Source organism: Accipiter gentilis, chromosome 25 (genome assembly GCF_929443795.1).
Source record: "Accipiter gentilis chromosome 25, bAccGen1.1, whole genome shotgun sequence".
NCBI lineage: Eukaryota > Metazoa > Chordata > Aves > Accipitriformes > Accipitridae > Astur > Astur gentilis.
In genome coordinates, this window is record NC_064904.1 from 11,625,616 (window position 1) to 11,648,863 (window position 23,248).

At 48.1% G+C, this 23,248-nt stretch overlaps 1 long non-coding RNA gene across 1 annotated transcript; it reads left to right on the forward strand.

The window, feature by feature from the left end:
• Positions 1-8,971: 8,971 nt before the first annotated feature.
• On the forward strand, positions 8,972-22,928 carry LOC126050536 (uncharacterized). The gene is made up of 3 exons (XR_007509579.1): positions 8,972-9,173; positions 18,533-18,635; positions 22,918-22,928. It is a non-coding gene; the product is annotated as an uncharacterized LOC126050536 (long non-coding RNA).
• The last annotated feature ends 320 nt before the right edge of the window (positions 22,929-23,248 follow it).

The window sequence follows — 23,248 nt, forward strand, 5'->3', positions numbered from 1 at the left end:
GAATAGTTGTTTTTCCCCATTGAGCTATATGACTATATTGTGACAGGTATGCCATTTGAATCTACTTTTTCACAGTGTGGAGAAACATAGTTCAACTGACTTTCTGTGAGAGTAAGGCTCTGCCTATATTAATATACATACTGGCGTACAGCAAACATGATTTAAAGCAAAGGTCTGCTGAGAATTAATGTTCCAGATAAACGCTTTTTTTTTGCCTGACGCAGCACCAGGATGAATGGGCTGTTGTTAGGTTGAATTCTTTTCTTGTTACCAAGCAGGTCTCCCAATAGCACTTGCAAAGATAAGGGGATCAGATCTCCAAACTCAGGGTGAAAGATGATCACTAGATCATGATGGTAATTATTCTCTTGCTTTCAAGTTATCAGGTAGTGGCCATTACTACAGGCCATTGTGTTAGTTTGGAAACATATAAAATACCCTATTTTTTTCATCCCTAATACTGAGATTGTTGCCATACCATTAATATGCCCTTCTTATCTTTTCTAGCTTTTCCTCATTTGATATGTAACTTCACACTTTGCTTTGCTTGACACTTTGCTGTGTAACCTATATCCCAAAAAGAACACAAGTGACTGTGGGTCATATCTGTTTGGTAGCAGGTCTGGCAGCTGATTGTCTTCCAAGTTGTCCATACAGGATATGTAGCCGGTTGGCATATAGCGATTTCTACCTTGTAAATCCGAGGTCTCCTCCTTTATCACATTGCTTCACAACAGAGATAAGTGTGTCCTGCAAACACATTTCTCTTCATCTGAATCTTTTTATGGATTTGCTTTGACTATGTTCCTTCCTTTTTCGTGTTTGCTTTCCACAGTTATCCTAGGGAACACATTTTCTGGTAGGAATACTCACCAAGTGTGAATTTAGCGTGAAAACACATTTCAAACTCATAACAACCGCTTACATCACAAAATAATTCCAGAAAGTTACACTCACCCACTTGGGAACAGAAACATATCACATCATCAGAATATCAACATCTCCCAAGGAACTGGCCACAAATGAGACACAGAGCACAGATTGTTCCAATAAATTATTTAGCAAATAAGTCTGAACAATAGGTCCATATGTAAATATTGTGATCTTTTCTCAGATAATCTATGAAGAGAAATTATTTAGCTATGTGTCAGGTGAATTATTCAACTGAATACTTGGAAAATAAGTGAGATGCAAAACGTCTGCTCTTGAAGAAGTTCTCCTTTCAATCAACTAATCTTGTTAGCAAGTTGGCTTCTGACATAGGAAAAATGGAAAGAGGATGAAGCAGAACAGTTTCTTCCTGAAGAGCATTGATTATATGTCAGCAACATCCTTGTTTTAAATCTGGAGAAGTAGTCTCTGAATGCTAGTAACTTCCTTAAATCTTTCTTCAAGTTTGTAAAGTTATGCCTAGTCCAGGCGCTACATCTCAAAACTTCTGCAGAGATGCCCAAGGTCATAGTTAATACGTTTCTCAAAGAGATTCAAGAAATTAGCAAGAAAGGTTCCTCATGCAGCTCTGTTTGTTTCTTCTGTTGCATCACAAACTGTATTTCCCTCTTCTTGCACCTCTCCTGAGTTATATCACAGCACCCCACTAAGGAAAAGATTAATACATCTAGTGACTCTCTCTTTCAAAACCACATTGAAATGCTTCTCCAAGAACCACAGCCTGCATCCCCCTTGAGCAACGAAGTCTGCCATCTGGTAGGTTTGTTCTTTATAGTCATTTAGAGGATATTAAATCTTCTTTTGTATGCAAGAATTAGGTGGTGGAGGGACTTACCATTCTATTTAAGAAAAAAAAAGGGAGGAGAAAAAACAGTTCAGAAAGTCATTGTGTCCAGAGAAGAATATTAGAGAGGCATTAAGCAGAAAGACAAAAGGCAAGCTAGCATCAGCTCCTTTGAAAGCTGTAAATCATTCCGACTCCTCGGGTGGTTGGTTAAGTTCATTGTTAGTTGGGTAATTATTGTCCTTTCTTAGAACCTAAGCTTCTAAACATATTTTGAAACAAAATCATCCAAAATGAGCAGCCAGGAAGACCTAATGGTGTCAAGGGGGAGTCAGGGAAAAAATATGTTCAAACAGAGCCTTTAAAGAAACCCGTAACTTCCCATTTACATAGCTAAATTGCTTATCTTTGGAAAATTAGGGCTCTTACAAGCTGTTCTCTTTGGTCACTGAGGAAGTGTTGAAGGTAGCTGGTTCCTAAGGGAGGAAAAAGCCTCCAGACAAGGTTTTTGGTTTACTTTGAGGACTTTTAATGACCCTCTAACCTGGAGACTAATGGCGCAGGCTAATGCTTCTAGATCTCTTGTTTCAGAAGATGCCAAGAGTGTTTGCCCAGGTGGAGTGCCCTGTCTGTGAAGTGGAGGCTGTTTGCAGACTCTTACAGCTGGAGGGATCAGGCAAATCCAGAGTGAAGAGACAGCAAATCTACAGGCATGCTAGAAATTCAGGAGTCTTGTGCAAGGTCTGATACTCTAAAGCAAATGAAATACAGTGATTGATGGCATGCAAAGACATAGACCAGCAGCTTCTAAAACTGGCTTCACGACCCTAGAAGGTTTAAGCAGGGCCATAAACCTAAGTTAGATTCAGGTTAGTTTTGTTTTAATGCTGATAACTGTGGTTGTTTTAAGCATTCTGTCTATAAGTGAGGATTCAAGGAAAAGAAAAGTTGAGAACATTGAGCTAGACAGTGCCACCACGAAATGCAGAAGAGCCCTGAATTTGAAACCACTGTAGCACCTGCATCCGTGAAGTGTCCAGTGCCGCACAGAGCAGCCCTGAGCTAAGTTCTCTAGAAATGTGGGGAAAAGTAGTAGCAATCAGGAGTGCCATTTTGTGCCATCCTGTAGCCTTACCCTGCAAACTCATCCAGACTTGCAGGACATGGCTGGCCCAGCTGCCTACCTGGGACTACATAGTCACCTCAGGGCTTGCATAAGTCAGAAGCTCTCTAAAATGGGAATTCAACTGTTCATGAATCATGGCAAAGACAGAAGAAGCCCTCAGAAAAATACTACATGCCCATCTAAAGTGCTGACCCAGAACAGGGCAGCACCTACACCACAAAGTAGATCCCTGTGAGCCAGCTGGAAGAACCAGATGCAAATTGGAGCAGCCCTCCGGCTCACATTGCTACCTGTAGGGAAAAATAACCCTGTAAGTACAAGCAGCAGCAGCAGATCTCCAAACCCCTCCGCTATTCCTCTGGATTCACAGAGAGTCAGATTCCTACCAGACTCATGTGTCAGCAGGTCATAAAAAGTTTTAAGTCGCCTTTTCTTTTTCTGGTGTTCTGGAAGAAGTTGTACTAACAATGAGCCACTGCTTGACAGCTCTGAATCCCAAGCTGTTGGGATACAGTGTGACTTCCAACATATTGCTTCCAGCCCCCACCACCCACGGGGAATGGCCTGGCAGGGGGAGCAGCGCAGCCTGTTAGGAGGAGCCTCTAACAAAGAGATCCCTTATTCCCTGCACTCAGCTAAAGGGCAGCACCCACATCAGTCAATGCAAGGAAGACAGTTCAGCTTCTTGCAGGTCAAGAGATCAGAAGAGTGGTGATAACTTTACACATTTTTTGTGCTGCGTGGCCCAAATGAAAGGATGCAGAATGAAAGATACCACATCCAGAAAGGATGGAGGGTTTTTCTACCTTGAACTGCAGCTTCAAACCCATGCAGGAAAGCTAACCCTAGAGGGCTGAAAAAGGAAGAAAAAAATCAAACGCCACCAACTGCTGTCATTGGACCTGGCTTCGCTCCAAGGTCTGTCAGAGCTGAGATTGATTAGGATATATGGTATCCTGGAAACAGTCGGTACCTTCAGCTGGTTATAAAGCCATTTTAATTGTCTCGCTACCACCATGGCAACCATACTCTCAACCACAGCCTCCAGGAGGGGAGAGAGGCTGTTGGAGGACAGTCCTGTGCCTATAGAACACATCTGATGATGATGATGCAGTGATCCAGATGGATAAAACCTTGCTCCAATGCCAGAAGGGACCAAATTTGGAGAAGGAAACGAAGCCAGTACTGTCATCCATAGTAACGCGTTATCCTAGCCAACATTAAGCATAATAATTTAGACGACCCTTTGGTATTATACAGGGAGGCCCCCATTACGGCAATCCCTGCAGGTCTTATCCCGTGAACAACCCCTGCAGTGTTGCACACCCATGGGTGGGGTATGCAGGGCCACGTTCCCTGCACAGCAGCAAGGGATGAAAATGTGTGGCCTCGAAAGCATGTCAGGGAGTGAAGCCTGAAGGGATGGGGAAAGGGTGTAAGCAGGAGCTCTGCAGCCAAGGAAAGACAGGTGTTTTAGTAAAAATTTACTCTCCTCCTTCCAGTAAGTATTTTATATTTAACATCAGAAAGCTCTGTGTGATTCTTTATTATTTTCCCAGCCCGAAGCCCTGGCATTTGAAGCTTCTGTGATTCTCATGCTCAGTGCATGTTAATACACCTTACCTTCTCCAGTTCAAGCAGCACCACGGCGTTACCAGATTTTCTGATCCAAAAGCCCTTGTACCAGGTGGGAATTGATCCCTTTTGCTGCTGCCTGATTTGTGTGAGAGCTGAGCCTGCTGTTGCCAGCTAGCCCATGCCCGCTTGGACCGAGGAGCTGTGCTGCCTGGGTTTTCCTTCAGGATATGTAGCCATGGGACTTTATGTATTACGAGATGCTTCACAAAAACACCTTTTAAAATAATCATGTATCTGCAAATGAATTGGAAACTCTTCTCTCCCCTGTCTCTGCAAAGACATTACTCAGTCAAATGCAACCAGAAAATTGAAGGACTGAGAATTTTCAATCAGGACTGGGGTGATTAATTGTCTCGGAGCACTCACAAGGTGACCTGCATGGCAAACAACAAGGTATGACATCTCACGATTCACAATGAGAGGTGTGTCCAGGAGGGACAGCAGTGATCCATAGAGAGGAGAGCGATGGGAGAAGAAAGGTCAAACTTACAACACTAAATTCACAAGGTTAATAACGCCTTAGCATCATGCGTGTTTATCTGATTCCTTCACTTTGGCTGAGCTGGCACGGCTGTCCCTGCTTCTGATGTTACCCTGCAACAGAGGCAAAAGAAATTGTTTTTTTAATCTATGGCAAAAAGGTTTATGGTAAGACACACAGTAAGGTGGACAGTTGCCACCTCTCAGCTGATGCACTGACTTGCTAAGGCACATGAAAGAAAGCAGCATACACACCATGAAGAAGCAAGGTGATAGCTGCATCTCTTGCACACAGCTCTACAGGCAGATACAGAAGATGGACACATATGTGTGCAAGCGTGACTGTAGACATCCACCCTGTGGAAATCGCATGTCTAACCTGGGTGCCTTTGGCCATAATAACAAGTCAGATCTTGGCAGAGGCTCAAGACAGGGGCTTCTCTGATGCAGCAGTGCTGCACCGGGGGCTTGCACATGGTTCCCTCCTGAGAAACCAGAGACAGCACATGCAGCTGGCGTCACCCAGGGCCTCAGCACCAGCACATCTCAGCGAGCCTCCAGACCACGGGTTTTCATCTTGATTTAGTGTGCAGGATGAATGGCCTTCCCCCAACCAGTCTTACTCCAGATGCGAAAATGCAAGCTCCTTCTCTTGGAGCCAAGAATTATTTCTATGATATTATTTAATAAAGGCACCTATCCAATATTTGGGGTGTCCTGGCATAATCAATCATGAAATTAAATTCAATTTGTGCAGTGTTCAAATCAATTCTGCAGGAATAACACTGGCTGACTGGCACTTACCCTGTTCATCATCTGGAGAGCCTTTGCTGTCCAGCCTATTTTAGAAACTGCAGTGGGCTTCAGAAACCACCAGTATGGGGCTTCCAGGAGCCCACATGGAGCATATCCCCTCCACGTCCTCTGCTTACCCAACTGCTGTCTGATCAACTTGCCCATGGAGGGAAGTGAATTCCCCACTGGGGGCCTCAAAGGTTGCAAACGCAACTCCAAAGCCCTTCTGGAGAGCACCAGGCAGATGCTGGTTGCATCACCTGAATGTTTTCACTAGCTGCCACGGACACCTCTTGAGCTGACAGAGGCATGGACCGTATCACAAGTGTTTGCGTGAGAAACAAAGGGTCACATTTCCTCACCAGATACATGGTAAACACCCAGTGGAGGTATTGCTACAAGACGACCATCAAACAGCATCTGGGGATTTCTTTGATCCAAAGGGACCTCAACCATCCCATCTGGTTGTCCACATTGTTCCTTATTATCCCTGCTGCTCTGTCTGGGGAGTGTCCCAGCCAGCTGCTCTTAAATCAGTCTCAGCTAGCGGTTGCCCATTGCCCAGTGACATCCAAAGAAGGGAAGAGAGCCCTCGACCGGTGCCCAGCCCTCGAAGGCCCCAACATGCTGGTGGGGAGGAAGGACAGAAAGGGTCTGAGCTGTACCCGTTACCTGAAAGCCCCTCAAGAAGAGGCACAACCGCCCACTTCCCCACCACGATCTCTGTGAGGAGCAGGAGCAAAGCCCCACCACACTCTTCAGGGCACCGTGGGGGCTGAAGGCAGACATCATGTCCCACGGTACCCACAGGGCTGGGTGCAGCCCCTGTGTGCCACCGAGGCACATCTGCCACCCAGGACTACACAGATCCTGTGGTGGGGACAGAAGCTTGTTCTTTTCTTCCTTTTGGCCACTAAACCAAAAGAAATAGTTGTTTACACAAAACTCAAAATAGCTTTAAACCATCTTTTTTTCTGACAGCAGTCGCCCCCCTGTCCCTGCTCTCCACCTTGCTCCTGGTGAAGCAACTCAGGAAAAAGTGCAAGCAGGAACCTGCTTGTGGGGAGTGGAGAGCAGAAGTGGAAGCAGAGGCAAAGGTCCCTCAGTGGCACCGCACTGTCTCCACTGACCTCCCCGCAAGATTCTAGTGCCATTAGATGGGATGGAGATGCCCACGGAGGGCAGCAGCAGTTTCTCTGTTTCACCCACTGGAGCAGCTTGGCCAGCTCCCTAATATCACCCTGGGGTTCTAGTCACAGGGATGCCTTCTTCCTAAAGATTTCCTGCAATTCCTAATGTTATTGGGAAGTTGGTTTTAACATCCACCCTATAAATCTCCCCTTACAGCTGTTTTGTCCTCAGACAAGAAAAACTCACAATTACAAGTCTGGGAACAAAACTGCCAGAAACAAATGGCCAGCCCATTGCCACAGCAGAGTTTATCCTCAGCACACCACGCCTTTATATAGTGAAGCTATATATTGCATATGTAGGTTTAAACCGATAGCTACATTTTACACACAGTTGCAAAAGGAGCATGTAAAAAGCACCCAGTGTGTAAAAACTCACAGCTCAGCAGCAGCTCCCAAAGGAGAGCTGACACAACCAGTTCTTGGGTGGCTGTCCATGCCGGTAACCCTGGCACTGGAAAATGTCCTGGTAGATACACTCTCTGTACAGAGAGTGTACATATATCTACATATATCCTTTGGGAAGGAGCTGCCTTCGCTCCCAAATGGGTTGACTGGGCATGGGCACAGATCCCTCCTGTCCACTGTCTGGGTGCACGAAGAGCTGAACGCAGCTGTGCTAGCACTGCCCCACTGCCCTAATTCAATTACCTTTCAGCACTGCCCACAGAAACAGGCGGGTGTCTTCTCTTAAATCAGCAGCAGCTGACATTTTTCTCCCCACCAGCCAAGCATGAATCACCCTGAAATGGAGGCCGAGCTCCTTGTTTCCTGACAACTCAATGTTAGCCCGAGCAGAGGAGATCGAAGAGGAGGTTACACGGGCAGAAGCTCCAGCGCCTGCAGCCATGCCTCCCCCGATCCTCCACGTGCCCCATGCCCTCCGTGCGTGCTGGCACTGGTTTCGCAGGACCTCACACGAACCAAATTCTGGAAGGGCCTCCCCGGTTGACATCCATCTCCCCTTCAGTGCTCACACTGCTCCATCGTGCTCTCCAGTGCTTGTGCTGGAATCGCCGCTCTTGGGAAGGGCATCCAAGTTAGGGCCTGTTCCGGCAGCTGTGGTGCATGTCCCTCCTTGGAGCCCCCCTGCCCCCGGGGCCAAGCGAAGAGGGGACCCCAGGGGCTGCATCTCTGCCGGCTGAACCCACAGCTCCAATTGCTGGATGTGCAGCGGGAGGAAGGCACGTCTCGGCCCCCCTCACGCCCCTCTGCGCCCGCGCTTGAGCTGCTTCCCTGGGGGATGCGCAGCAGTGGTGGGGGGCACCACGCTCCTTTGTACAGCCCTCCGGGGCCACAGCCCTCCACCGCTGCCACGAGAGTGCCTCACCCCACTGCGAGTGTTTTCTGCCTCTTTCCCCAGCATCACAAATAGAAGCAGAGCTGCAAACGCTCCCCTCGCAGCCTCTCTCCAGTGGGTTTGGGGTGGGCTCCCGATAGCCCCCTGGCAGGGGGGAGCCCCTTATCGCAGCCCTGGCATCGGTCCGCCTGCCAGGCCCAGCTCTGCGGCCCCTCTGGATGAGGTGGTGATGGGATGCTGCCCACGGGAGAGCGCGTCCCTGCCGCGCGCAGGGGGTGCAGCTGGGAAACTCGCCCTGGGGTGAAGCACCCACTCTCCCCCTCGAGAGAAACCCCCCAAAAGAACCAGAAAAAGTTTGTGCCTCCTGAATTCAGCGTTTTCTCAGCAGAGACCGCTGCGGGGAGGGGTCGGGTCAGCCCCACACCCGTGAGCAGAGCAAGAGGGGGAGGGAACCCCTCCGGGACAGTGTCCGCTCCCGGGGCCCCTCTGTCCCGCGCGTGGGGCGCTGTGTGGGCCGGGACCGTGCGGCGGCCGGGTCTGGGGGGGGGAGGGGGGGAGCCCTGCGGTTCCACGCGTGTCCGCAGAAAGTGCCGCCCCCCGAGGGCTGCCGCCCCCTCCTCCCGCGGGGCGGCCCGCGGCGCGGCGGGGGGGGCCGTGCCGTGCCGTGCCGTTCCGTCCCGGGGGGGCCGTGGCTGCGCGCCGCCCCGCCGGCGCTGCCGGGGGAGTGGTTTCCCCGCTCTGGCAGCGGCGGGGCCGGTCTGCGGGCGGGGAGGTGCCGCGGCAGCGGCGGCGGTGCCAGCGCCCGGCCCGGGAGAATGCGGACGCGCTGACGGAGCTGCCGGCTCCCCTCTGCCGCCGTGCATGGGCGGCGGGCGGCTGCCGCCTCGCCTCGCCTCGCCTGCCCCGCCGGTGAGCCGGGCTGGAGGGCGGGGGGTGTGTGTGTGGGGGGGGGGTCTCCGCCGGGCTCGGGGGAGGCGCGGGTGGCGGGGAGCGGGGCTCGCCTGCGGAGTCCGGGGGCAGCCCTCGGGGAAGAGCCGCCACCTGTAAGTCCTCCGCCTGCAGCCCCCCGCGGCGGCGGCCCGGAGCCCGGGAAGCTGCTCCCTTGCCGCCGTGGGGCAGCGCGGCCGTGGCGGAGCCCGGCAGCCGGAGCCGGGCGCTGGGGCGGCGGGGCGGTGCGGGGCGGTGCGGGGCGGTGAGGGTCGGGCGGGGAGCGGGGAGCGGGAGCCGTCCGAGCGCCGTCCGGGAACAGTGTCTCGTTTCCACGCCTGGCTGCGGGGAGTTACGGGGGAAGGAAAGGCAGAAAGTGCGGCTCCGCCGTGGGTTGTTTCTCCAGATGCTTTTTTTTTTTTTTTTTGGAGGAAAGGACGTTAAGGAGAATTCACTGAAAAACGGATTCTCCTTTAAAAAAAAAGCATCCAACTTGTTCGGCAGCCGAAGGGGCTGTGTGAAGGAATCCTGATGAATGAGCGTAGCACTGAGGGAGTTGTTTGTTTGTGGTCTGCGATCGCCTCAGCTGTTCGTTTATTCCCTTTTTTTTTTTTTTTTTTTTTTCCCCAAGGCAACTTTTGAGGCGAGGAAGCGGGTAACAAAGCGCAAGTTTAGGACAATGATGCTTTTGCTTGCAGCCTAGCTGAACTGGGTAAAAGAACACTGAAATCCTGCTTTTCCCATCAGGTAGCAAATACCACACGTACGATTACTTGTAGAGAAAGAAAGAACCTACTTTGCTCTGTAAATGCGGACTATGTTTCACTCTGAGCAAGGGGTGTGAATATTTCCCTGCTGCCAAATGAACATACCACAAAAATTTTCTTTTCATCTGGGACAGAGCAGTGTTTGTAGATCTCTGAATATGGCTACAGTCGCGGAGGGGAGTTAGGTTAGCCTGGATGTAGCATTAACCCCTCAAGCCACAATAAGCAATACACAGAGAGAAATTTGTTTCCATTAGTCCTTTCCTGACTGAGATCTTTACTGCAGTTGTATAGTCAGTACAGCGAAGGAAGCCCTCCCGGCTATAGGCTCAAATCTTACTGACGGACCCAGAAGTTGCTATTCACACCTGTCCTGTAGCCTGGGTCTCTGCACAATGCTTCCTTATGAGTAGCCTGAAAATGAAGGTGAAGCGGGGAAATCTGCCTACACGCAACCAGGCTCGAGCCAGTGTTTTCCATCTCTTAGATTTAATGAGCAACAAATTTTTGTGCCCAGAAAAGAATCCAGCTCACAGCTCAGGATTTTGTTAATTAATATTCCACTTAAAAAAACATGTTTTCAGAGTCAACATTATGATTACAGAGAGAAAACAAGCAAACAGGGAATGACTTGACCTGGTTTCCTTGCTTTCCCCATCTAGCCTGACAATTTGTCAATCAAGTGGAATTTCCTCTAACGTCTCTGGTACATTACTTTAGCAGAAGAAATGAATGTGCAAATATAGTCACTACTTTCCCTCCCTTCTCACAATGATCTCTTTGTATTAAGCAACAGGCTTTTGCATAGATCAGGTATCAACCCCACCGTGTCACAGGCTGAAATTGCTCCTTCTCCCTCATTTCTGAAATTATGCCCCTGCGTTTGAGCCTATTTGACCACATCTGTCGATTTTGGAGGGTCGGTCAGAGAAGCCTTGATCCGGGGCAGATCCTGTGTCATGTAAGGCAGCAGGAGCCCAGCTAGGACTTCAAGGAGACCAGCATCTGCCTCAGCCACAGCCCTTCCCTTTGCTCCTCAGACATGTGTACGTTCTCTGGAAAAATCTGTAAATGAATCAATTTCCTGCATTTTCCATCTTCAAAGGAAGGCTTTATTGCAAACCCCAGGAAAACTGCCAACCAATAACAAGCAGGTAGAATGAAAAAGACTGATTGATACCAACAGGTCCTTAAAACCTTGTCTCAGCCCCCTGTTTCAGCCTTTGGCCCTCCCTCATCGTAAGTCCGTAGGGGCTGGGATCACCTCTCCTTCATGGTTTGGAGAGAGCATGACTGGTACCATCCTGTGCAGAGCAGATACCAGTGCTGGAAGAAGCTGTGGTCCAGCAGGACGATCCCCTGCTCTCATCAGGGTGCATTGACTGATCCCATAGTGGTTTGCCCCGTAGTGCCCATAAACCCACAGGACTAGGAGAAAATAGTCCAAGTCCAGCTCCTCTGTTGAGACCGCTGCAACTTCTGTAAGACGCAGCCTGAATTTTCAGCTGAGTTCTATCTCTGACATGCACGCACATAAACTGCCTCTGTGCAAATATTTAGGAGACCTCTAGATCCGGAAGGTGCATGTTAATTGGTCGGCAGGAAGACTCACAGTCCTATTAATGCATATCTGCTTTCAGCGTTAATGACTCATTAAAAAAAAAATACTGCATTTTTATTTTTTTAATAATTTCTTTATTTTTAGCTGTGTGTTGTCCTCACCCTCCATCGTGCCCACCCCTACTGCGATAGCACACAGTGTTCTCATATCCTCCATCTCAGGCTGGAGCAACTTCCCATACTTGGAAATTCAATTAAGGTGATGGAGTTTTAATTCATAGACAAAACCAGCTGCATCTCTGGTGTTAGGTTGTGATGTCGTGACACCTGCGGTTGTGCTGTTAATTACCAAGAGGGAACATTAAAAGTCTCTTCGTTGTCATTGTTCTCTTAGGAGCGTCTGGTGGGTTTTTGTTTGCTTGGTATTTAAATCTAACACTTTTACTGCGTTGGCTTTACTGAATTCTCTACTAAATGCTCAGTATTGCATCATATTACAGCACTAATAGCATCATATTCTAATTTCCCCAAATTTACAGAGAAAGAACTAATTTATCTTTTAAGTAAATACTGTTCTACCTGACTGTACCTAACCTCTTATCCTATTCTGTTACCTAGAAATGAGCCTAGCAATAGACTATCTGGAGTATTGTTTCAGTGCCAGAAAGACATCAGACATTTCGCAATCCATTTCCCATGACATTTCCATCGAAGAATCACCTACTCTGTGTTGATGCTCTACGATGTTTTTTTCCCACTCATCTTCTGCTTGTGGGACTGTGGCCTGAATTCAGGACCAGCCAGAAATACCTAGGGAATAGTAGAAAGAAGCACATGAAGCCAATTTTCAGCTGTCACCAATTCCCACGGGAGCTTGTAAGGTGAGGGACAACTGTGGCATGAAATATGAGGAATGAGAGAACTGTCATCTTCCAGGGAAGATCCCAGAAACAAAACCGTTTCTTCCTGAGACCCTTTAGTAACGGTTGCTCTGAATTAGAAGGAATAATGTACTTATTTGTAAGGTGTTGGCTTCATAAGGTTGTTTTGAGAAATTGAAGCTGATGCAAGGTTTGCTGTGTGAGAGGAGCTCAGAAACACTCCGCTTGGCACAGGCGTTTCCGATCCCAAAAGCAACTTCTCGGATGAGAGAGTATTTGCACAGCAAGTACCAGAAGAGATACCGCTAAAAACATTTAACAGCTTGTTGAGGCTTATCTCTAATTTTGATGGGGCTGTTTTCTTAATGAGGTCCTCTCACATCAATTAGCTGCTGAATCTGATGTTAAAAAAAATAAATCCAAACTTTCTCTTGGCACACGGTTCCATGAGGACTCTGTGGAGATTTCCACGATACCGAGGTCTACCAGCATTCAGAGGAGCTGGCTTAGTCATTCTTCCCATCTGCTCTGCTTCTTCCTCCCTCCACTGCTCTGCACATGCTTCCTGGCTGTCTGCTCCTCATCCTTATCTCCGAGAATCCTGGCTGGCTGCCCTGCTTTCCTCCCTTGCCGTACCTATCCCTTGTGGCATCTTCCGCGAGGAAGCTCAGGTAGTTTAGTGCTGAGATCAAAGAGCTGAAATAAATGAGCTTCTCTAAAGCAGCCAGGAAAAAGAAAGAGAAAAAAGAAAAACCTACCAAGGAAGCACCCATAGCAAGCAGCGTCGCAGACATCATTTGCAAAAAACCTTGAGTTAAATCACCCCCAAATCATGAGAATGCTTTGAAAATTGTGCTAATCAAACACAGGTACAGTTTAGTTCTTTTCTTTCTTCTTTGGCCACTTATGAGTCGAGTTTCTAGCTCCTTTTTGCAAACAGGGCCGGTAGGAACTTGGACAACTACAACAAACTGGAAGGTGAGGTTTGCGTGTAGTCATGGTGCTCTAGGAGCTGGGGATGCAAGAAGAACAACGGCTCCCTGATGCCTCACTGTGCAACACCAGGAGTCAAGAAGGCCGAGTTAGAGTGATCTGCCAGGACCGTGCCCTTTGTGAGCCTGTATTTTCTAGTGTTGGTAGTCCGCAGATGAGTGTTTGAGAAACTCCCCAGGATGATATTTACCCCAGTAGCTTCTTTGGAGCAGAAACAGTAAAAACTGCAGCTTGCTGTGAAGTTAGCGTTGAGAGGCAGCATGGTCTGGAAATAGCAGCCTCCTACCCCTTTTCGCTCTCCCAAACTACGTGCTGTGTCTCATGCTGAAATGCCTGCTCCTCCACATCGAGAGTCATTTCATCTCGCTGCTTCCTGAGAGAGATCGACATCCTCTGCAGAGCACACGCTGCCGAGGAGAGGAAGGCAGCTTTGGCCTGCGGAGAGCAGAACTCAAGTACTGTGTGGGTGGCCGAAGACAAGAGCTTCTGAAATGAGGGAACAGAACAGATCTCTAATCTCCAGACTCTGACACATATCGCACTTTTCTCAGTTGCTTAGGAAAGAGATTTGCATCCAAAAAGAAGTGGGAGGTTTAAATAGGAGTTCATACACACGCGCATTTATCTTCCGTGGTCCATACGGTAATTTACATTTTGCTAGTCCCATGGAATCCACAACACTTCATAAAGTGCATCCATTACAAATGTGCAACCAGGGGAAACAAAGAAGCTGTCCAAGTTCCTATCCACAGTGTCCAAAAGCTGAGCTCAGTAGGCAGTCATGGAAATTGGAGGCTGCAGGGTGTCACTGAGGTAAGTGCTTATTTTGGGTTGTGCCAAGATGCTGAAGCTAGTATCCCACCCTCAGCAGAGGTACTGGGCATGGTCCTACCTATGGGCGGCCCAGTCCACCTGCGTGGCCTGAAGCACTGCAGGGCGTACGCCATAGCGCCATCCTCCTAGGACACTAACGTAAGACTGAGGCATAGAAGAGTTGGATCCACAGAGGCACCTGGACCTAGAAAACACCAACTGACATTTCCTTGCAGGGACGTGCACCTTCTGGTACCGTGTGAGCAGCTCCTTCATGGCTTCATCAGGCGCAACAAGCCTAACTCTGTCCTAGATCGCCCACTCATCCACCCTGGCTGAACTGACAGCCCGATCTGCTGCAGCAAAGTGGCCCAAATAAGGCACCCTTTCTTCTTCTGAGTGGAAAAACCTCCTTGGACATGTTTGTTTATTGGGAACTGCTGAGCAGAGTTTACTGTGGCCCAAATTTTCCACTTTGCAAAAATCAAGCAGTAGCCCATTGCTTCTCCTGCCTAACGCCATTCTTATGCATGCCCTGTCCCAATTTTCCTTGTAATCAACAGCAGGGGTTTCTTTTTGTAGCACACAAAGACTAGACGCCTTGAATGAAGAAAAGTTTGCATTTATCCAGAGGCTTTCATGGGGTGAAGCAGGGGGGGACCGGACGTCCAAGGCTGAACTCCTGGTTTGTTTGAGGCACTATCTGAAATCAGTGGGAACCCTGTGTGCGCTGCGATTGCATGGGCGAGCTCCCAGGACTCGGTCTTTACAGTCCTCCCGCGCGTGAAGCTGAGCCCGCAGAGCCATGTGGGGGACGTCTCTCCAGCACAATTTAAATACGGGGCTGGTAAAGCCCCTGGGATTGTCCCGTTGAAATAAGAAGGGGACGGCTCCAGTTTCTGCAGTGCCAGAAAAATGATAAGTTTGCACGCGGAGCAGTGGTTCAAGGCCAATTTCTGCCTCCTATCTACACTTATTTTTTAGGAGGTGCACCTTCAATGTGGTATTGTTAGGCTGTTATCATAATATTTCCATGAGTGCTCAGTGAGGGAATGATTAACTCCGGAAGCCTGGGAGGGGAGGAGGCTGTCCCGCAGCCCCTGCTAATCCACCAGCAGCCCTGGCACCCTGCGGTCAGGTCTCCCTCTGCCACCCAGATGTCTCCAACGCTGGGGCAGCTGGGAGAGGAGGGGTGATGCTTTCGGAGTAGGAGGCATCTCTAAATAAGTGACCTGATGTCGGAGGTGCTGCTGCCTACCGGGGAAGCGTTGGGGCTCGGCACCTCTGAAACGCGGGGCGCCTTTATCGAGGGGCCAATCTGCAGCCTGCTAGGATTGCAACCTGTGGCCGGTTCCTGTTTCTGTTTTGCCCGATGAAGTGCACTCACCTTAAAAACATCTACTCTGCAATTCACAGTGGATTTATCTCAAGGAAAGGCCTCCTCTGCTGTGCGTGGTGGAGTCCTATCCCTGCACAGCAAGGCCAGGCGCAGCCCAGGAGAGGCAGCCAGGCTGGGCTTCCCACACACCCCAGCTGGGCAGAATTGCTGCATGACATCCTGCTGCTGCTCCCTGGTGCTGGTTGTCCTCCCGTAGGTGGTGAGACCATGCCACCGGGACAGACCGTGTCCTCGTGCTATAGAAACTCCAAACACACAGTGTGTCCCAGATGCTTTCCGAAGTGGGAGAGAAGCCCAGAGAGCACCTTTCGGTGCTTGGGCTTTTGGTCCGTGCCAAGCTGCACAGGTGGAAATCCATCCCGTTGTGTGGGGTGGGAGGCTGAAGGCCCTTGATCTAGGCAAAGGGGCCACCACTGAAGCGTTGCATCGTCTCACTGGTGGAACCAGCTCTCTTATCATTCTTATCATTCTTACCATACCTTGGTCGTATCTCCTCACGCTTTGCTTGGTGCTATGGCTCCTAAAGAGGCAGGATGTGACCAGCTCATTGGAGTAGTCCCTAAATCAACTTTTCTTTACTGGGAGGTGTAGCAGGGCTCTCCAAGCCCAGAGGATGGGTGGCCAGGCAGTGTCACTGGGCTCTGAGACTTGAGACTTCTTGGTCGCTGTTAATAGCAGCACAGCTGTGTTGGTACTCCTGGAGCCAGAGAAGAAGCTGGTTATCAAGCTGAGGCAAGGGAGGGCAAGTCATTTTGGGGGCAGAAGAGGGGTAGGTTGGGAGAGGGTGCATTGAGCAAACAGGCTCCAGGCTGGACTAATCAGCAAAGCAGAAAAGGTGGGTAAGAAGGGACAAGAAGAGATAAGCAGAAAAAGGCTTTACTCAAGTAAATTCCAGACTGCTTCCACTGCAGTAAAGGCTTGTCGCACGGTCTCAGTAGCTGTGCCTTGTTTTTAAAAGATAAAGCAGTATCGTAGAAGGAAGAGTATTAGTTTATGTTTTCTCTAGTGTCAGCCAAAGAAGATAATCACATCTATTGGGTAGATAAAGTGAGTATTTCCTCTTTAGAGAATAAATGCCTTCTGGTAGTTTTATACACTGGAAACACTGAACTCTTCAACAATCTTGACTGGGAAGAAGCTTTCCTGTTTTAAAATATGGCTGTGGGGCTGGGAGAAGGGACTTCTTCCACACTGCAGTCCTTAAGTGATTTTCTTTTTATTCCAGCAGTCAAGTAGCTGAGCCCTAGGTCCTGACATCCCCTCTCAAACATTGCATGCACCATAGGACAGAGTTGCCCAAAACATTGGAGAAGAGATTGGTCTTGGGTCAGTTCAATCCAGAGCTCCTCTGCTGAGACTGGAAAAGCAATGGATGTGGGTTTAATTAATTTAGTACTGTCTGGATCCTTATATACCACTAACCAGGCATCTGAAGATACCTCTAAACAGCAAGTGGCCTGGCTTGGATTCCAGCCAGTGGCCATGTGGTACCTGCTTCGTTATCTCTTACACCATTTTGTCTGTCATTGACAGATGACTCGGCGTAGTAAGTGTTCTTATTACATCCAGTCTTTTCTAAAGGAGAGATTGAAGGTAGACAAATTCATGCTGAGTTTTCATAGGTTTAATAGCAGCGGTTTTGTAATGGGTAGTGGGATAAAAATCTTCCCAGAGTGTTGGATAACATGGTGTTGGATGCTTTCTGGTTTCCATACAAGAGACAAGCACTGAGCGTAGTCGTAAATTTTTAAGGGAAAAAACATTAGCCTCTCTGAAGTTGGTTTGATCATTGGTTAGGAAGGAAAATTGCCAGACAAGAATTAAACCTTCTGAATTGAATCCTGGGGATGGAGATGTGATTTCCTGCTTCCCTAATTTGCAATACGCATGGCCTGTGGCATGAGAAGAAACTCCAGAATGCAATGCACAATTTTTCCTCTGTCATTGTTTTTGAATAAAATCAGTGTGCAGTTAATCCAGTGTTATAAATCTTGGTAGGAAGGCTTCCAGAGCAGGTTGATTTGTTTAATCACTTGGGCTGGAATCCAAACCACTGGAGGATATAAAATATATACACTAGTGCCATTCACTTCACTGAAAACACCTTTTTCCCATCCAAGGAAATAGCTGTGGCTGGCATGAATATATATTTGGCAAGCTGTAGGGCTAAACAAATTTCTCAGAAAATCATCTTTGGCCAAGATACTGACTATATTCAGCACTGTAATTCCTCAAGCTCTTCAGCTAAGATGTTCTGACAGAGAAGACAGCAGAAATCGGTGATTCACACTTTGAAATGGTGGGATCCTCACCTCTGCTCACCAGGCTCCCTGTCCTGATAGCAGTCAAAGTATTTCCTTCAGTTTGGAATAGACCTTTGCAAAAATCACTTCTCCTGTGATATCTGAAAGAAATGCGCAGTAATGTAATCCTAAGGTATCCTTCTTTCAGCGTATTTTCTCTTCTGTGTGCCTTGACCAGTAGCTTCTTGAGCAGGAATCTCGTTCTTTGATGGTTTGAACCGTGCCTCATTAAGCATGCTGATCTTGCCAAATAGGTGTATTCATTTTTATTTTCTGGTTTTCCAACTATCATCAAAATTCCTGTATGGGAGAATTTCAGACTGTCCCAGTTTCAGCAGGTTTTATGTGGCTTACACTAAGGAATAAAGTTTAGCATCACAAAAAGAGTCAGATTGCAAGGTATTTCAGCTAAGAGCTTTGGGTGGGTTTGGAACATTAATTGCCTCGGTAATACATGAGGTATGCTATGAGCTGCATCCTTAGTGAGATCAAATCCCATCTGGCATAGAAGATGATACAGTAGGAGTTTCTCCAGCAAGTTTTCAGTAGTACTCTTTCACACCAGTTACTGCCAGCGTTCTCGCTTTGGTTGCACGCTCTGACTCTGTTTTATTGTCTCTTTCAGGCACTTCTAGGATTTGACAGAGTTTGCACGACACTTCATCAACAACGTGAACGCCTGCAGCAAGGACAGTTTTTGGAAGCGACATCCGTTGATGTGATTGAAGGTAACACGCTCTCTTCTGTCATTGCCCTGTACTTGCCATTTACTCCCACGGACCCCATGCCCTGGCTGGGTGTCCCCTTTTTCTGCCCGTCCTGGTCGGTGAGGTAAGAGCAGGATCGGGCCACAGTTTGGTGCATGTCTGAGCATCCTCCAGGCTGATCCTTGCTTCAGGTTAAAAGCTCTTCCTAACCGTGGCTCAGCCTGTCCCATAAAACGTGGGTTTGCCCCTCTTCTTAAGGCAATCTTTGCTTGCGTCACACAAGCTGCCTCTTTTCCGTAGCCACATAAATGCTTCACGTTCTTGAATCCTGAAGCTGGTCTTCATTCAAATACTGTTTTGCCACCAGGAGTTCACAGGTCAGTTTTGCCCTCTGTTCAAAACCTAAAATAAAAATGTGTGCATTGTTTCTGAGCACTTTCTTGTGGTAGGTGGTTTAGCACTTGTCAGCCTATATATTGCTGTATGTTACTGACCTTGTTAGTGCCATCACAAATAGCAGAAAGCAAGCTGTGCATTTGCTCCGTGCCCCTGGAAAAAGATCAGCATAGCGTGGTCCTGCAACTGTAACAGTTGCATTTAAGAAAATCTTCTCCAAATGCGCTTTTCTCACAGAAAAGCAAGAACAGATTTTGCTTTTTCTTTTCCTAATTGATATATTTGCGCTTAATGAAACCTAGGGGAAGTAAATGCATCCCTTAATTCACTGCCACAAGAATTTTAAGGTTCAGAGTAGGTGACTCATCCACCAGAACAGAATTTATTCTTTGTTTGTAAATGCTATTTATTGCCTTGTTTTGCATCACTATGGCTACTGTATGTCATTGGTGGTATCAGCATCTACCGTACATAAAATGAATGCAAGACCAAATTTTAAAAAGATATCGTTCTTATAATAATTTGCTTGTATCAGCCACTTTTCTGTTGTATGTTAGTACATCTCACATAAAAGCAGCACTAAAAGTGCCTCAATATTTTTCCATCAAAACTGGCTGAAAAGTAAAAAATCCTTCTGCACATGAATCATATCATAGCTAAAAAAGCCCTAAGCAGCCACCAAACCCCTTTTTCATGTTCTGTGGCTTCATAAACAATTCAGTGATGTCCTACAGGTGATTTCGAAGTTTCAGGTGAACTCATTTGCAGTGGCATTCTCAATTATTTTACCTCTAGTTACTTTTAGTGTTAAATACCTAGTTAAGCTTGTTGGAAGCTTCACTGCTTTCACAGCCCATATAGATTCTTCTGTTTTCCTTTACTGTTTTTAAGAGGAGACTGAGAACAATTAATCTATTCCAGTTAAAGCCTAATTCTTTTGCCAATTGCATGGCCCCATGTTCTTTTCTGAAACACATCAAGTACAATCACTTCTGCCATCCTATTCAATCAAAGCCTTAAGTTGCACAGATTTTGTGAAATGGCCTGGGCTTCAACAGCTTGGGAGCTGATTCACTGAGGCATCTGCTGTAACACTGGCAGGACTGTCACCATTTTCCTAGCCAGAATCATTTGTCTTTGTCATTTAGAAATAATCTGCGGGGTGTAATGTGGTCTTAGGGAAGCACGGAGCCCATTGTTGCTCAATAATAGAATTTCATGAGGTCTTAACAACAATCTTTGAGTTCATATGACACATTTGACAGTGCATGTGTGGATGTATATCTCTAATGTCCCATGGAACAAGGACAGAGAAGTGTTTTAAACACTTGGTACATATTGAAAGGCTGCTAAAATAAACCAGCCAGCTGTGGGCGACTGCAGGAATCTGCGGCTGGCTAGCTGGGACCAACCCCCAGGACACACAGCAATGGGACATGTCTTCTCCGTGGTAGCCAAGCCCAAGACTTCATAAATCCCAGCCCCCCACAAAGCCACCAAGATTATTTCCATCCAGACACACACTTTCTCATTTCCCTTTCCTTGCAGCCCAGGACAGCTGGGAATGGGGCACTGAACCCCAAAAACGATCTGAAAAGAAAGACGTTCATCTTGGACATGATCAGAGCAATGGGCCCTGTGCTCCTTCAGGCTCATGGCTGGGTCTGGCTAACAGGCAGTGTGAAAGCTCCCCAAAACAACTCTTCCCAAAGGGTTGGGGTGGGAGAGAGGTGTCCTGCTATGGCCCACTGTGGCCATCTGCAGAGGCAGCGCTGGTGGGGCAGTGGGAGGGATGCAAAAGGGTCTCTCTGGGACCAAGGGAGAGACCAGGACCAGGACAGGGAAAAAAGGCAAGACCGCATGAGCACCAGTGGTGATCAGAGGGAGGAGGCAACGGAGGGAGTGCTGCTTTCCTTTTGGGCAAGGAAGGGTCCAAGGGCACGACTCTGTCCTTTTAAGCACTGTCTCGGGTGGCAGCAACAGCTGGCACAGCTGGGCCCACGGTCACTGCTCCGGGAAAGGGTCTTCCATTTCCAGATCACCACTCCCTCAGTGCTGTTGTCCGTGGGTGTCCAGTGGTATGGCCCACTGGATGCTGCAGGAATAAAAGCACGTGTCCAGAAAATAAGCGGTAAAATACATTTAGGTGGTTTGTGGTGTCCCTGGAGAGGAGTACAGGTCCAAGCAAGGGCAGGGAGCTCAAAACTCTCTTCCTAACAGGCAGAATCTGTCCCTCTTCTACTGTGCCGTGGCTCTGGAAGGATTCAGGCTGTGTAAGCTGGGGGATGCCCAGGTCAGGGGTTTGGTTCAGCCTCCTGCCGAGTTTCAGAGCCTGCGCCTGCTCTCCTTGTGTGTGTGTACCCAGAAGCGTGCCGTTTAATTCGGCGTTTGTTGGGTCCAAGGCTGGCGCTTCAGGGCTTTTCCCTAAACTGATGGATTCCCATGGGGTCGGGTCGTGGCCCACAGCTGAGCTGAAGTGTCTCCTGGGTCTGCCGTGCTCTTTTTTAAATATGATGCAGTGGGAGTGAAAGTCTCTGTGATATCACGCTGCTCTGTGCTACAGCTAATTAAAGTCATTGTGAAGGGTTTTGTAGTAATTGCAGATATTGTAAAATTTAGCTTTGCGGGATAATTGGTAATGTAAGCCTGAAACAAGTTATCCTTAAGATGTTTTAGTTTGCATTTCTCAGTAGGAGCAGCCTTTACAAAGAAGGCTTTTGTGAGTGAAGCAGGACCAGAATTAATGGCAGCATTTAGTCGTGCCTAAAGGGGTGCTTGCTGTGGCAGGTGGCAGGGCGGTGTAATTGAGGATGCCTACGTTCTGCGTGCTGCAGGAGGCTCCGGCAGCCAGTAGCTGCTGTACCTGACAAATGCCAGCTAGAGAGTGAAATGCCCGGGGCCAGACCCATCGAGGGCTGATGTATTCCCGTCCAAAATGAATGTGGCCCCTTCAGTCTGTAGGTCAGAGTGGTTCAGGCTCTGCTTGCTCCTATGCACTTAATATGCATTATGGAGTTTTCAGGCATCCTCAAATTTTTCAGTAGAACACTGTGTCTGTAAATCTCAAATGTGAGGAAAATCCTAACGCCGTAGAGACGTGCAGCTACCCAGCCATGGGCTGGGCTGAGCTCCCTGCAGCGGGGACTGCAGCCGGCTCTCATCCCTCTGCTCCAGGGTGCTGAAGTACCCAGCGGAATGAGGAGAGCGCAAGGGCCAGTGCTGTAGTGCTTTGGGTGCCAAACAGCACAGGGGGATGCTTAATGGGCACATAGGCAGATTAGGTTCCGAAGTCCCTGATTTAAGTGAAATTTAGGTGCCAAACCTTCCCTGATGCATTTGAAAATCCCACTCAACACCTCTCTGAATACTCAGGCAAGTAAAGACTACTGAAAATCTGGCCCTTAGACACCGATACAGCTGGTGTATCTGAATTAATAGTTTAAAAAGAAGTGCTGGCTCATGACTAAATGGAAGAGACATCTGGGAAGAGTAAATATTGAAGACATTACGAGGAATCAGAATGAGAATTTAATTCAAGGCTGATATTTCCATGAGTAACTTTTTTTGGTCAACAGATGCAATTTCTGAGCTCATATATCAGTAATAAACTGGTTGCTGATATTATTGGAGGACTCCCATTTTCCTGCTGATGACTCTGGGACTCTATGGGGGTCCTCTCTGCCATCCCAGGGGGGCAGCTGGGGTCGATGTCCTGCTCTGCATCATGGCACACAGCAGTAGCAGTTGGCTTGGAGGGCCATGGAAACGCTTCTCTGTGGGCTGTTTAGAAAGCACAGTCTGTGACGCAATTATTTTAACAAATATGAAAAGCTAATGTCTTTTTTTAAATTAAGTGTTGGGCCAAAGCTCAGAGCTGAGTTTTCCCATTCTGCTTTAATATTTGCAGCATGACAGAGGTGATGAACACACGGGAACCGGTGATGGAGGAATTTGCGCTCAGCCAGACTCCTGAGGAAGAAGGAGGCCCTTCAAGCCAGGTAACTTGAGAAAAACTGGAAAGTATCCTGAGTTGCTTTTCAAAAGCAATTTAATGCAACCAATAACTGTAATACGTGTTAGATGTCGAATTGCAGAGCACAGCTGCCAGAAGAACAAGCCCTGAAATACCTGTTTGATCCTACTTAGGTTTTATTTTTAAAAGGTAAGAGTTCTGGCAGGAGGGTTTTGTCAGGTGCCACGTCTCTGGGGCACGGTGACAGTGATGCCCGGCCCCTGCA